The sequence below is a fragment of the Manis javanica genome, chromosome 2 (genome assembly GCF_040802235.1).
Source record: "Manis javanica isolate MJ-LG chromosome 2, MJ_LKY, whole genome shotgun sequence".
NCBI lineage: Eukaryota > Metazoa > Chordata > Mammalia > Pholidota > Manidae > Manis > Manis javanica.
The window spans coordinates 199,750,085-199,764,254 of NC_133157.1; positions in this window are offsets into that span (position 1 = coordinate 199,750,085).

A 14,170-nucleotide genomic window follows, 5' to 3' on the forward strand; every position below is an offset into this window, starting at 1 on the left:
GTCCTTCAAACTGAAAATCACATTTGGAACTAGCTCTTATTTCACTGGGAAATAGGAAATGACTTTAGTGTATCATGGGTTGAATTTTTTTTTCCCACTTCTCCCAAATGATTCTAAATGTGTCACAAATATCACCTAGAAATCATTTTTACCCAACAGTGAACTAGAGAATTTCAAAACTGAAAGAAAAAGCCAGGAGTGTCTTTGCTACTCTCAGCACATAAATGCCAAAAGAGCAAAAGATGTCACTTCTGAGATTTAACAAGGAAAACATTTCAGGGAGCAGGGCTGACAATGGGTGAAAATACTCCTGGCTTCTGAGTTCCTAAGGGAACCTAGTGCTCTTACTTTTTTTTTCATTGTGCCTTTAAGGTAATTCATTAAAATATTAATAGTCTCTGTTTGCTCTGGGGTGGTGAACTGGGACAGATCCAGTTGTACAGATCTAGTTGCACGTCAACATGAGGAAGGTACAGATCTCATATGTACACACTTAGGCCTGAGAAATTGGTCCTGAAATGATTCTGAAGACAGTAGGGCAGCAATCAGCCCAGCTCCACTGAAGCAATGACAGTCTCACCACCAGCTTGAGAAAAAACAGGATTTGTCAGGCATAGATACATATATATATATATACACACAAAAACTCACGTCATGCCTCAACAAAATAACCAATACCTAGAGCAGGTGATGGGGGTAAGAATAAATGATCTGGTGAGAGACATGCATTTTTCTTCTTTCTAAATACCCCAATTTTCTGTGTATCACAGCTTCCAATATTGTAATGTGACCTTCAGCTGAAACTTGCTAATACCTGGCTAACATTTACCAACCCCACTTGGTGGGTTCACAAGATTCTTGTCTCCTCTACAATCTGTGATGAAATATGGTTGCTGTTGAAGTGAACATCTTCAGAAAGATGCAACACTTGTTAAATTAAGTTTAAAAAGTACATACTTCCCTGGAAAATAAAAATCAGCTAATCCAGGTAACAGATATCACATAAGAATAATCATTTCACTTGCTCATTAAAACATTTAAATAAGCTGCTTTTCCATGATGGAACAGCCTTATGTCAAAAAGAACCACCTTTAGGTTGACAACTGCCTCAGGAATGAGCCTTATTTAGTATTTAAACCATTCTTACAGAGCAAGCTAAATGCTTCCTTTCTCGTAAGGATATATGATTGCTAGATGAATTACTTTACCTTTCTGGATTAAAAAAGATGATTGATGATGTACAGGCTTAAAAAGCATTCATAGTCATAAAATACCTTCTTGGAAAAACTTTTATTTTTAAAAAGACAAATCAACCATTCATTTCAGGGGGAGAAAAGACTTTAAACAGCATTATTCCTAAAGATCTGTACTGTTTGCCACTAAGCAGGAAAGGCAGGATATTCCGGTAAGAATGTAAAGGTTGGGTTAAGGTTTTCAGGGAAATCCGAAAGGAACAAAAATGCTGCCTAAATAACAAACTCCAAATATGGGAAAGCTTTAGGCTCCTCTGCTAATTCTTCATTAGCAGTTAATTAACAAGTGGCCTAAAGTACAGTTTTATTAAAATGACATTTTCAACTATTAGGCTGTCAGGCATGAAGTCTGAATTGCTTTTGCAGCCATGGAGGTGGTCTCAAAAAATTGGCATTATTCTGCTGAGACCCACCACTCCGTCTGTCCCTCAGGGCATCTTAAGGCTTCTGTACCCAGCCTCCCAGGTGTCTAGTCCTGAGGTCACGCTTATGGCCAACTGTGGCTAACTGAGCCAGGCTGATGGAAATTTGAGTTCCAGTTCCACTACCTATCAGCAGTTTGTCTCGGGGCAAATTACTGATGTTCTCTGAGCCTGTTTTCCTGATTTGTAAAATCAAAATAAGAAATGTTAGGTTAGAAAATGCAGTGTTTGTAAGTGGGGAACCATCAAACATCAGCAGTTTCATTAGTTCTACTTAGTAAGTTACAACTTTCAGGGGCCTGGGAAGCTAAGGAAGTCAGCTGTGATCTAGACTTCAGTGTCTATTTTGGACCAGCAGATGGACAAATTGTGGGAAAGCTTCCACAGGTAAGGAGGCCTCAACAACAGAGGCTCACAATCAATTTATCTGTCAAAACATCTTTGTCAGCTATGTCAAAAATCTGTGTAAGTACACAAACACGTAATTTTTTCCATATCCTGAGCTGACTGAAAAGGTGAAAAGTAATTATTTAGAGTATCTAAGGAAGTAGAATGGGTAGAATCCTAGTATTTCCAGAATCTCTCGCCTGGCCTTAGTGCATCTCCATATCAATAGATTATTTCCAAGGGGTGCAGAGAAGTAGCCTATCTCCTTATCAGTAGGTTGCCACAAGGGGGAGCGAGGGTGTATCTGGACTGGAAAGGTTGAGTGGGGTCCCTTTTTGCAGCCCAGTGGCAAGAGAGAGACATGGGCTAGCAGAAGTGGACGACTGCTTGTAAGAAATAGTTTTCTCTCACTTTATTTTTCCCTTTGACTGATTTCGGTTTCAAATGTAATTTTCCCAGGACTGGAGTTACAAGCAGGAATTATTTTGGGATTGTCATATAGTAGACAGAACACTGGACTTGGAATAAAATTCTCTGCTCTGGTGAACTAGCTGTGTGACCTGGGAATGTAGTCTAATCTCTTTGATTTTCTGCTTCCTCATCTATACAATGAGAATAATCAGTGGAGCCCTAAGAGCCACACAGTAATGATAACAACTATTATTTGTTTAGTACTTATGGTGAGCCAGGCAGCATACACTAATTATCACATTAACTCCCCATAACAATCCAATGAGGAAGGAATTATTACTTAAATTCCCAGTTCATAAAGGGGGAAACCAGGACTCAGAAAAAGGAAGGTCAAGAGCACAAAGAAATTAAAAGGTAGGACTGAAATTTGAACCCCAGCAGTTTAATTCTAGAACTTACCTGCCTACCAACATGCCACACGGCTTTGAATCAGAAGGCCTAAATTCTTGTCTAGGTTCTGTTACTCATTTGCTTCGCCAGACCTTGATTTCCTCCTTAGCTAAACGACGGGATTGAACTACAGTCAGATTCTAAATGATTTATCTCAAATAACCTACCGTGGTCGTTTTTAGAGGTTTCGAGGAGCATAGTGCTCTCAAAGATTGCAAAAACCAAGTCTTAGTTCAGTGGGAAATAGAGCTATGATTAGCTAGTGATGTCTGCCAAGGGCAGACAGATTGGGCATGGAGGCAGTTGCATATTTGCTTTTCCTGGGAGAGGTCAGGGACCTTCCAACTGCTGTATTTCACTATTCTACCCTGCATCTTCTCTCTGTAGCTGCTCAGAGGGCATGAAGGACGGTCTGGTCAGCCATGACTACCTGATAGGGCTGTCTAACAGAATTTTTTGCCATGTTGAAAATGACCAAGACAGTAGTTACTTGTGGCTATTGAATACTTGAAATCTGGCTATGTAGCTCTATTTTTAATCATTTCAAATTTTACTTAATAAGATGATAAACTTAAATAGATCCATGTAGCCAGTGGCCACTGTACTGACCAGTGCAGTTCTAGAATAAAGGTCAGTGGGCTGTGGATGAGTTCCATGGACAGGAAAACTGGGGAGAATCTACCCAGGAAGGCAGGGAATGGTAAGGTTTGACCAAAGGGGATTCTGAGGAGGGATTTGGATGGCAAAGCTGGTAAGTGATGCCAAATTTAGCGACAGAAAAGGAGAGCACGTGATTGGGAAGGCACGGGAGGCAAGGGATTGATGTTCTGACTTGGGGCTGTGTAAATCCTGCACCAGGAGCTCCCCATTAATCCTGAAATGCCCAAGGCCTGGGCTTTGGTCATCTGAGTGCTGTCATGCTATGCTTGGAGCAAAATTCACCCTGGCCTCCCTGCAAATTCCCAACTATCCCTCAGAACACTCTCAATTCTCCACCGTTCCTTAGAGTCTTCCTCAGGGCCAATGTCCACCACTGGCTGGCTGAAGTGATTCCGAATGGTCAGCACTATGGAAACCAGGTGAATTGTTTGCATGGTTAGTTGGTAGTTCAATAGTTTGGGCTCTTTATTTACAAAATTCAGATTGAATTAGCTTAATCAGAGTGAAGAATTAATAGGAAGACAGTAGACATCTCATCCAAGAATTGAGTATTTGAGCCACAGGAACAGATACTGCTTTTTTTCAAAAATTAGGATTTGGTCAGGATTTCTTGTCTTCCATTTCAAGATTTCCCACTCATCTCTGCCTCCCCACCCCTGCTCTGCCTTGTCACCTGGTGGGAAACGTGCCTGCCAAGAACTTCACCCAGTAAGGAAAGAGAGAGCCTGGGTCTCTCTCTGTTTCCAACTTTTTAAATATCAGGGAAGGAACTCCGACCCCTCCTGAGCCCTGTCCATCCCTTGAGCTACCGTGGGGAGGAGTGGGGAGCAGGGAGGGCCATGTCTGAATACGGGTATTTCAACTGGAACTCACAAGGCTGAAATGAAGTGAAGAAAGGACAGTTACAGAAAAAGGTGGGGGGAGGGTGATGTCCCAAGAATAAAGGGAAGGGAAATTAGGAAAACAGAACAGTAAGATTTCATTGAAGAAACAGTGGGATGACATAATATAGACAACATATATTCATTAGCAAACGCTTTTCTTTTTTTATAAAGCAGGACAAGCATAATATGGAACTTTGCCATCTGTAGAACCAGGTGATTTTTTAAAATTAAGAAACAAAAGGAAAGCAACCCACATGCTTTAATTACTTTGAATGTGGAGGTGAAGGAGAGCCTTGCTTTTAAATGAATATTGTATTCGTCCATTAACTGTGTCAGGAAATTGAAGAGGTGCTTTGGCTTTCTATTTGATTATCTCAATACCTATTGAATAAAAAAAGTATTTTTGCCTCATTAGACATATATAGGGATTATGATGGATCATTCTAAGCATTATTTCCTTATTTCTGGTTATAATGACTATATTTAATAAGGAAGAGCCAGGTTCAATAAAGGATGCATCTGGATTCAAATGATTAATTGATTTCTATAGAACTCACATGCTGGTAACTTCTTTGGGAAACTAGGTAAGATATTGTGAATCACAACTCTCTGCACGCACACCCCAGGCCTCCCCACCAGCTTTGCTTTTACTACTCAGCTTCGATTGACTATCTTGGGGCATTTTTACAAAGGGCCTGTTTGTCTCTCACATCCTGAACTAACGCTGTAGGTAATTAGCTTCGGAGGCTGAGGTCTCTTTCAACTGCACACAAGTTAGCTAAAGGGTTTTGTTTCGCCGCTTGAAATATGAATCTCTTCCTTTCATTCTCCTTGACACTCCTCTGTGGTTTCTTTAACTAGGATGTCAAATTGTATCATACTGTAGGCAGCTGAACTTTTTGAGATTGTTCCAGGACAGACTTCTCTGGAGTTGGGGGCAATTTTTCCTTGTAACACCATTTACAATTCCTCTGGAGATGAGCTAGTCTTGTGCATTAACCACAGGGAGTGAGGCTATGACAGGCTGCCGATGCTGTAGACCCTGATGAAAACTTGGAATCAGTAGGAGACAAACACAAGGTCCTGCCAAATGGGTAGAGCTGGCTTGAACGACTGAAGACATCTCTTGGAAAGGGAATATAAGCCAAAAGATCGTAAATCCTGTGAATTCCTGTTGCCAGGGCATTTTAGCTGCCTAAAAACATGCATATGTCTTACTGATTGTTGTAATTCTCAAGACGGGAAAAGGAATAGAAAAATACCTGGTGTGTCTGCTGCCTCTGCTACTCATTCCTTCCTCCATGGCTGACGTTGCTAATCACACGTAACACTTTCCTGCTGAGCCCACATGTAGGCTCAAGACTCCTACATACAGTAAATGCCAATGGGTCAGAGTTGGCACACAAGATGGAATGTATTTGCATCTATGGTGCATTATAGACATTTAATAAACAGCTTTTGTTGAATGCACAAAAAAGGGAAGACTTGTTTCTACAGATTATGCAATTTCACTGTTATTCTCCTCCTTTGCAGTAAGAGTGCTTTTTTTCCCCCTCAAATGGCTTCCAAGGAGTCAGATTCAATTTTCTTCTTTAATTTAGGTTCATCATATTACCTTCCAATTTTATCAAAAGCAGCAATAAAAAACAGGTTGCCCTCAAACTGTGTTTTTCCTAGCATTCAGGCACATCCAGTTGTATCTGGAGGGCTGGTGAAGTGGAATGAGAATTGCATCCCAAAGCATGAGATTTGAGTACCTGCATTTGGATATAAGGCAACTGGCCAGAAAAGAGGTAAGATCATGAGCGCTGAGTGTGTCCATAATGCTTTGCCAGCCTGATCCCATGCCAGCTTCTAAGGGCAACTGGGCTACAATGAAAGGTCCTTGTATAAAAAGTTACTTCAATAAAGTGCTCATGATATGGAACAAATATCAAGCACTGGTCAGCAATGGGAAACACTGTCCTTATCCACATGGTCAGCAAGCTGCATGGCTACAGAGGGCAAAGATTGGTAGTGGCTATTTTGACATTTTCCATCATTATCCTGTACAGGCACCATTCACTTAGCTACTGTTTTGGGATTGACTCTACCAGGAGAAATCACCACAGAGAGTTGGAATAGGACTTGGGAGGCAAATAAGTGGAAGACCTCAACAGAGCACATGAGAGGACAAGGTAGCTCCCTTGCTGGTAAAACACCAGTTGGGGACTCACAGAAATACTTGGCAGAAATACTGGTGTAGTGGGCAGGAATTCCTGCCAAGCATTTGGGAAGAGATTGGAAGAAATGCTGCCTGCTACACTGCGGTTTACTTTATATGGACTGAGAAATTGAAGTTGTAGGTATTTTGAAGACTTCGCAACTTCAAGGACTTCGGGAATAAGGGACTCCAAGTGAAACCCACATCTCAAAAGATATTTCAAAAGAGGAAAAGTATTTTCTTCACAGCAGCTTGATCATCAAAATGCACTAGTTTAATACCTCATGGCACGCAGCATTTGGCTTGCTACAAAGGGAGCACACAGTATTCAGACTCAACCCTCCAGGAGTGTGTACAAACTAAGGATACCTGTGTACGCTATTAACAGCCAAATGGAAACCTCAAAGCAATGCAGGGATGTTGGGGCAACATTTCCAGCACACATAGGTCATTTTGCTAAGAGGCTTGCAAGCTGTTTTTAAGCACATGAATATATCATCCAGTTTTCTAGGCAAAAATAAAAGCTCAGAAATTCAAAATGATATGAGTGAGGTCTGTATGGCTATAGGGGAATCGAAGGAGCTTTCAAAATTTAATTAACTCAATTTGCCCCAAGTTCCTTAGGGAAGCTTCAGAAATCAAAACTACTCTTTAATAGTCCAAGTAGTAAATTTAGATTGAAAAGACCTTTCTGACCTTGTTTTTGAGACACAGTCTTACCTGAAGGGTCAGAGCCAACAGAAGAAGAAATAAAATAGCATTTCTGAGCCTCGAAAATAAAAAGAAGCTTCAATCACCACCTCCAAATCTCCATGCTGGCCAAAATACAAAATGCAGTAAAATCAGGGGTTTGAGTAGGAAGCTTGAATGTCATTGGATCAGCCCGTGACATCTCTGAAAAATGAAATAATGTAAGCCACTGGGGCCCAAAGCAGTTCTCAACCTTTAACGTCCATGAGGATCACCAGGAGAGCTTGTTATACACAACCGCTGGGCCCCACCTGCAGCCCTGCTGATTTAGTAGGTTTGGGCTGGGGACCAAAAATTTTCATTTCTGACAAATTCCCAGGTGATGGTCATGCTGCCCCCCAGGAAAGCACAGTAGTAATGACACTTGTGCACCACTGACTACCACTGTCTGAATCAGTTACTTCCTTAGGCTTGTAAAATGATGACTTTCTAATTTTATCTTTTTGTTTGTATTTATCCTGTAGAAATTATTCTGTTTGGAGGAACTTCCCTTTACCAGTGAAAGCTATGTGATAACTTCTGAAATACAGATGAAAATAGAAAGGCAAGGTGATTGGTTAATTCCCTTCCTTTGATTATTAAATTTCAGAGTAATGGTAAGTGCTTAGCCATCCCCAGCCGTGTCAAATGAGTTCTCTTTCTCTCCAAAGTCACCAGTTAGACAAATCATTCCTCTCCGTGGGACAAAAAAGGTCAAGAGTGTTCACTAATAGATATTCCTCTGTCCCCTACAATTAGACAGCAAATTCAAGTGGATTGCCTATTTTCTTGATTTTTCTAAACAATCAGCTTTATATTGTAGTTATTAGAGCTACTTGGCATTTTATTTTTTGTTATAAATTTCTGCTTTCACCTTTTAAACTTTCCTCTCTCTATTTTCTGTTTCATTGTTGTTCTTTTAGCTGCTTTTTCAGAGGGATGTTTAATGTATTTTCTTCTTTATTGATTTTGGTATTTAATGCTATAAATTTTCCTCTCGCTGCGTACTATAGGTGTATCCCACAGGCACTGATATGTCACTTTCTATTAATTTTATTTTCTAGAAATTCATTTATTTTTCCTTTCCCTTTGAACTAACAGTAAATTACTTCAATAAAATATAAGTACCTTGCAAAAAAATATTATTTACCCCTTACCATTCTTCATGCTATAGTTTTAGACTATGTTATAGCAATATGTGTTAAAATCTCTATAATACAGCCATAATTTTTGCTTTCATCATTTATCTCTTAGTGTAATTATGAGAAAAATATTATGCATGCACTTTTATTTTCACACCCATTTTCACCATTTTGGGCAATCTTCTTTCCTCATATAGATTTGTATTACCATTTGGTGTCCTTTCCTTTCACCTTGAAGAATTTCCTTTATTATTTCTTTTAGGGCAGCTCTTATGCCAATGAACACTCTTTTTCATTTATATGAAAATATCTATTTCTCTTTCATTTTTAAATAATACTTTGGTATATAAAATTCTTGATTGGCGATTTTTGTCTCTCAAAACTGAGTGATTATGATTTTGTCTCTCAAAATTGAATTCTGATATTTTCTGGCCTCCTTTGTTTCTGACAAGAAGTCATCCATTAATCACATTGTTGTTCCTCTGTGGGTAATAATATTTTACTTTTATTGTTATCAAGATATTCTCCCTTTTTCTTTCCATAGTTTCATTATGAGGTAATTATGATTTTCTTGCATTTTTACTGCTTGTGTTTTGGTGAGCATATGGATAAATTTAGAAAAATTTTGGGGAACTTAGATTTATTAATTCTTAAAATATTTCACTGCCCTTTTCTACTCTTGCTGGAATCCAATTATATATATGTTGGAACACTTGATATTGTCCCAAAATTTCAGAAGCTCTGTTATTTTTCTTCAATTTTTTCCTCTCAGTTCTTCAGATAAGATCATTTCTATTTGATTTATCTTCAAATTCATTGATCTTTCTGCTATCTTCAAAAGTACTCTTGAGCCACCTAATGAATTTTCCATTTAACTTATTTTCAGTTCTAGAATTTCCATTTGGTTCTTCTATAGTTGCTATTTCTCTATTGAAATTCCTACCTATTCAGTCATTGAGATAATACCATTTCTTCTCATTCTTCGATCATGTTTTCTTTTAATTATTTGAACATATCTAGAACAGGTGCTTTAATCTTCACTAAAACCAACCAGAACCCTCTTAAGTCTATTTGTGCAAACTGCCTTTTTCCTAAGTATGGGTCACACTTCCCTATTTCTTTGTGTTTACTAATTTTAGTTGAAAACTGTACCTTTTAAGTAATATCTTGAGGAACAACTCTGAATTCTGGTATGAGCTTCTGAGGAGTTTGTTTTTTGTTCTAATAAACAATTAATTTGCTTAGACTCAAACTGTAAAGTTTCTCTCTTCTATAGAGTGTTCTCTGAATAGAAGATGTGTTGATTTATTTCAGGAAGGCTTTTTGACATACAGTTGTAAATACTTATTCTGTCCCACTGGTTTCCTTGTTCATTTGAGAATTACAGTTACACATATTGGTTCTGTTCTGCCTACCTTTCACATTTTCTTGAATTGTTTAATTTCTACTTCATTATTTTCACACTTCCCCCTGAATACATATTCCCCACATCATGCCTTCTATAATGCATTCTTGTTTTTATATTTCTTCTAATTCAGCTTTTTTTATTTTTTCCTGAAAAAGTCTGTCTGGTTCACAGTTTCTTCCATCTCTCTTGTCATCTTCTTCTGATGGCAAACTGTATTAGTTCTAAGTCTTGTTTCTGTTATACTCTCACTGTTTTGATCATATTCTTAAATTGGCTTTTATTGAATTTGAAATATCCTACAACATCTTTCCATAGATCTTTCTTTCCTCCCTTCCTTCCTTTTCTTTCTATCTCACTGTCTTTCTCTGCCCCTCCCTCCCTTTCTTTGCTTCTTGTTCTCTTTCTCTTTCTTTTTTCTTTGTTTCAATGAAACTACTAGAAGAAAATTCTTCTGTAATGGTTGAAAGAAGACAAAGATGCATTCACACACTCACAGCTCTTCTGTGATTACTGGGAAGTATTTAAAATATATAGCATTTTTGTTCATCAACTTTTCTGCTTCTCTGGGCCTAGCCTGATTTGTCAAACTTCCTGTTTCTATTATTTTCTCATCTAGACATCTATGGGCTTTGCTTTCCAAAGTGTTATTCTCACCTGTACTTTGCTTTTACAGATCTTTGTTCATTTATGTTTTCTGATCTCTTTCTGTCTTACAAGTATTTGGATCTTTATTATCACTGAGATTAACAGTAACCCGTTTTCATCAACATGAGTTCTGTTCCCAGGAGGATAGAGAGGGTCTCTGTGCTAGTGACAGAATTTTTCTGAGATTCTTGATGCATGGGCTACTACAGCACTGTTTGAATTTCTTCTTACTATTTTTTTTAATGGTTCCACAGTTGTTTTGCAATTACCCATGCAAAAAGGGACCTTCTGAAGACTGTGCTAATTTTTTTTGCCAGTTGTTCTCAGATTCATTTACTTACATTTTTACTCATTATGCAGTTTTTTTCCTTTGGGAACAAATTGGCAGTTTCTGTTTTCAAGTCACCTAGGATACTTCCATGATGCTCTTTCCCTTTATCACTAATGCTGCAGACATGCTGGTCCCTCAAGGCACTGATCATTTGGATTGACAAATTAACTTATTTCTTAAAAAGTAGTAAGGAAAGGCTGCAATTAGATTCCAGTAAATGGAAATTTCTGAGGCACGTCACATGACACGCTTGGGACAAGGAAAAGAACTCCAAACATTCAAATGAGCCTTCATTTCTGTATGGTGAATCCTATCCACCATTCAGAGCCCAGCACAGATGTTCCTTCAGGAAGTCTTCCTTGATTCTTGGGATTCATGTATCCATGTACCTGTCTAAATTTAATCTCCTCTGCATTCTCAGAGATCTCATCACTTAGCTGTTTTTATACCTTTATCGTGGACATTTCATCTTTTAATTCTTTCTATTTATATAATTATTCCTGACTAGATTTCAAGTTACTTTAAGACATATATCTTTTTTTTCCATTTCTCAAAGGTACAGTAGGCATTCAGATGTTTAAAGTCACTATCAAATAATTTGTAAGTGCTTGCTATGAATTAGGCACTGTTATGGATGCTGAAAATGCAAAAATGAATAAAAATGTATCTATTTGACAGGCCTGGAGCAGTTACTATTTACTGCTAAGGTTCCCATTTAGATGCAAGAAAAAAAATGTCCTCATACTTTCTGTCTGATTGTGGCAGCCAAGACTGAATGGGGAAGCACGGGGGCAAAACAGGACAATACGAGGAAAAACAGGATAGTACGGGGGAAAACATGGAGAGGAAAATTTTTTGTAACTCAAAAATAACCTTATGAGCAGTGAAAAGCCTTTTTACTCCAAAAAAGAATAAAAAATTCAAGTTTAAAAAGAAGTGAATAAAAGAGAATAAGCCCTGCCCTTGCAGTGAAATAATAACTAACCCTTATATGATATGTATGAGTTACCAGACAGTAATATGAGTTCCAGATGTATGTTAACATATTTAATCCTCATAACAATCATGCAATGTAGATATAATTATTTTCTTCCAGAAGCAGTTCTTGAAACAAGGATTTGTGTGCAATTTGTTTATTTGGGTAGTAATCTCAGGAAACACAATAGGAAAGCAAAATAGAATATAGTTGGAAATAGAAGGTAAGATATAGAAGGAAAGATGATAATAAAATATGGGTTATCATAATATGAAATTGGACCTTGCTCTAAATGAGAAACAATGGGATATGAGTAGAATAAACCTCAGTCATCCCAAACTAGAGGTGAGGAAGATAATTTATCACCAACGTTACATCCATCATTGGTTGCCAAGCATACTCCTGTGACAAAAAAAAATATATATATATATATATGTTCTCAGAAAGAGATTTGCAGGAGTTCTACAGTAAGAAGTCACGAGCATGCATAAGCAAATGCCCAAGGGATATGGCAAGACAACGGAAGTTTCTGCTACAATTATTTTCTCCATTTCACACATGAGCAAACTGAGGCACATAGAGATTACATGATATACCTGGGGAGAGAGACCTAATAATTGATGGAGCAAGAATTCAATCCTTGAAATCTGGCTCCAGATTATGTACTCTAAGCCATTATATTATGCCCCATTACGGTATTGAAAGGAAGGAAGAAAAGAAAGAAAGAAGGGAAAGGATATGAGGAAAGAAAGAGTCATAACTCTGTGAAATTTTACTTCTACTACTGGGTGCAAGCTTTCAGAGAGCAGAAATTACATTTTATTCATCTTTATATCCCTCCTCATTTCTACTTCAACCAAGCCTATAGCCCATTCTGAATGCAACTCAAAAAATTCCTGGCACAATTCTTTTCAAATAATAATTCTCAGTAAATATTTGTTAATGGGTGAGCAAACCCCTGTCTAAAGAGATACCTAAAAAGCCCTTATCCCTAGGACTTTTATTACTGAAAACTATATTTTTAATTCATCATACCCATTTAAGGCAGGCTTTGGAGTCAATCACTTGCATGAATCATGTATTCTTAACACTTCACATTCTGTGGGTTATACTCATAATGGGTTTGAGTTTTCTCATTAATAAATGGTACCCTATTTGTAATACTGCATGATATTTTACATGTTACAAAAATGCTTACACATTGCTTATTCTATTTATTTCTCCATAAGTTACTACAGATGCATATACCTCTACTAGTGCACTCTCAACTGCCCTACATTGTATGGAAGATGCAAAAAGGTTACATAGTCTATAAAAATGAAAACAAAAGTATGTTTTATTGCATTATTGTTCAACAAATATTCACATTCCCCCTCCCTTGCAGTAGAGCATATTTTCTTGGTCCACTGACATAAGCCATGTCATTTGCTTTGGCCACAGGAAAAAAAATAGGAGCAAAACTGAGATGCCTGTTTCAAACTAAGGCTTTAAAAAAACACAGCAAGTTTCTTCCAGCTCTGTGGTGTTCCTGCATTTTGTTATGGGAAGAATATACCTGGGGAGATGCTGCCCTTTGATCCTGGGTCCCGGAGGACAGTTATAAGAACTGACACAAACCTGACCTTTAACCTGGAGCAGAGCTGGGCCTGGCTGACCTTTATTGTTATGAGCAAGAAATTGACTTACATAGTCACTAGTAAAATATTTACAAGTACTTGCTATGTTGTTGTTATAAGCCACTGAGATTCGGGAATTGATTTTTATGCAGTGTTACTGCAACAGTTACTGACTAATACTACAGGTGTGTAGTATTTCAAGATCTTATGGCTCTTATGTGTCTTTGATGGCAAGCTTTTCAGGGCTTGCAGAGCTCCTTAGCCTCCCTAGATATTTCCCTCTTGAGTAATGGAGTGGTATGGCTGGGAATAGCAGCTTACTTATTTCAGCCCACGGATTCAGGACAGGCAGAGGATCCATCCACAGGCAGGTTGAAGCCACGGTGTGGCCCAAAACATAGGTGTTCATGCTTACATACAAGTCGGTGCATCATTAACTTCAGTAGCAATACATTTATTTCATGTATTTCACTTGATTATCATATCCTGAATGAAATGAAATTACCTTTCTAGTAATCAGCTACAAATTTCTGATGTGTTTATCTTCACCACTTCAGCTCTGCTAAATTGAAAACCTCAAATCCATCAACCAATAAATCTTTCCTTGGGTTTCACTTTAGGGGCCAATTAAAAGAATCAACATGTTTTCTTCC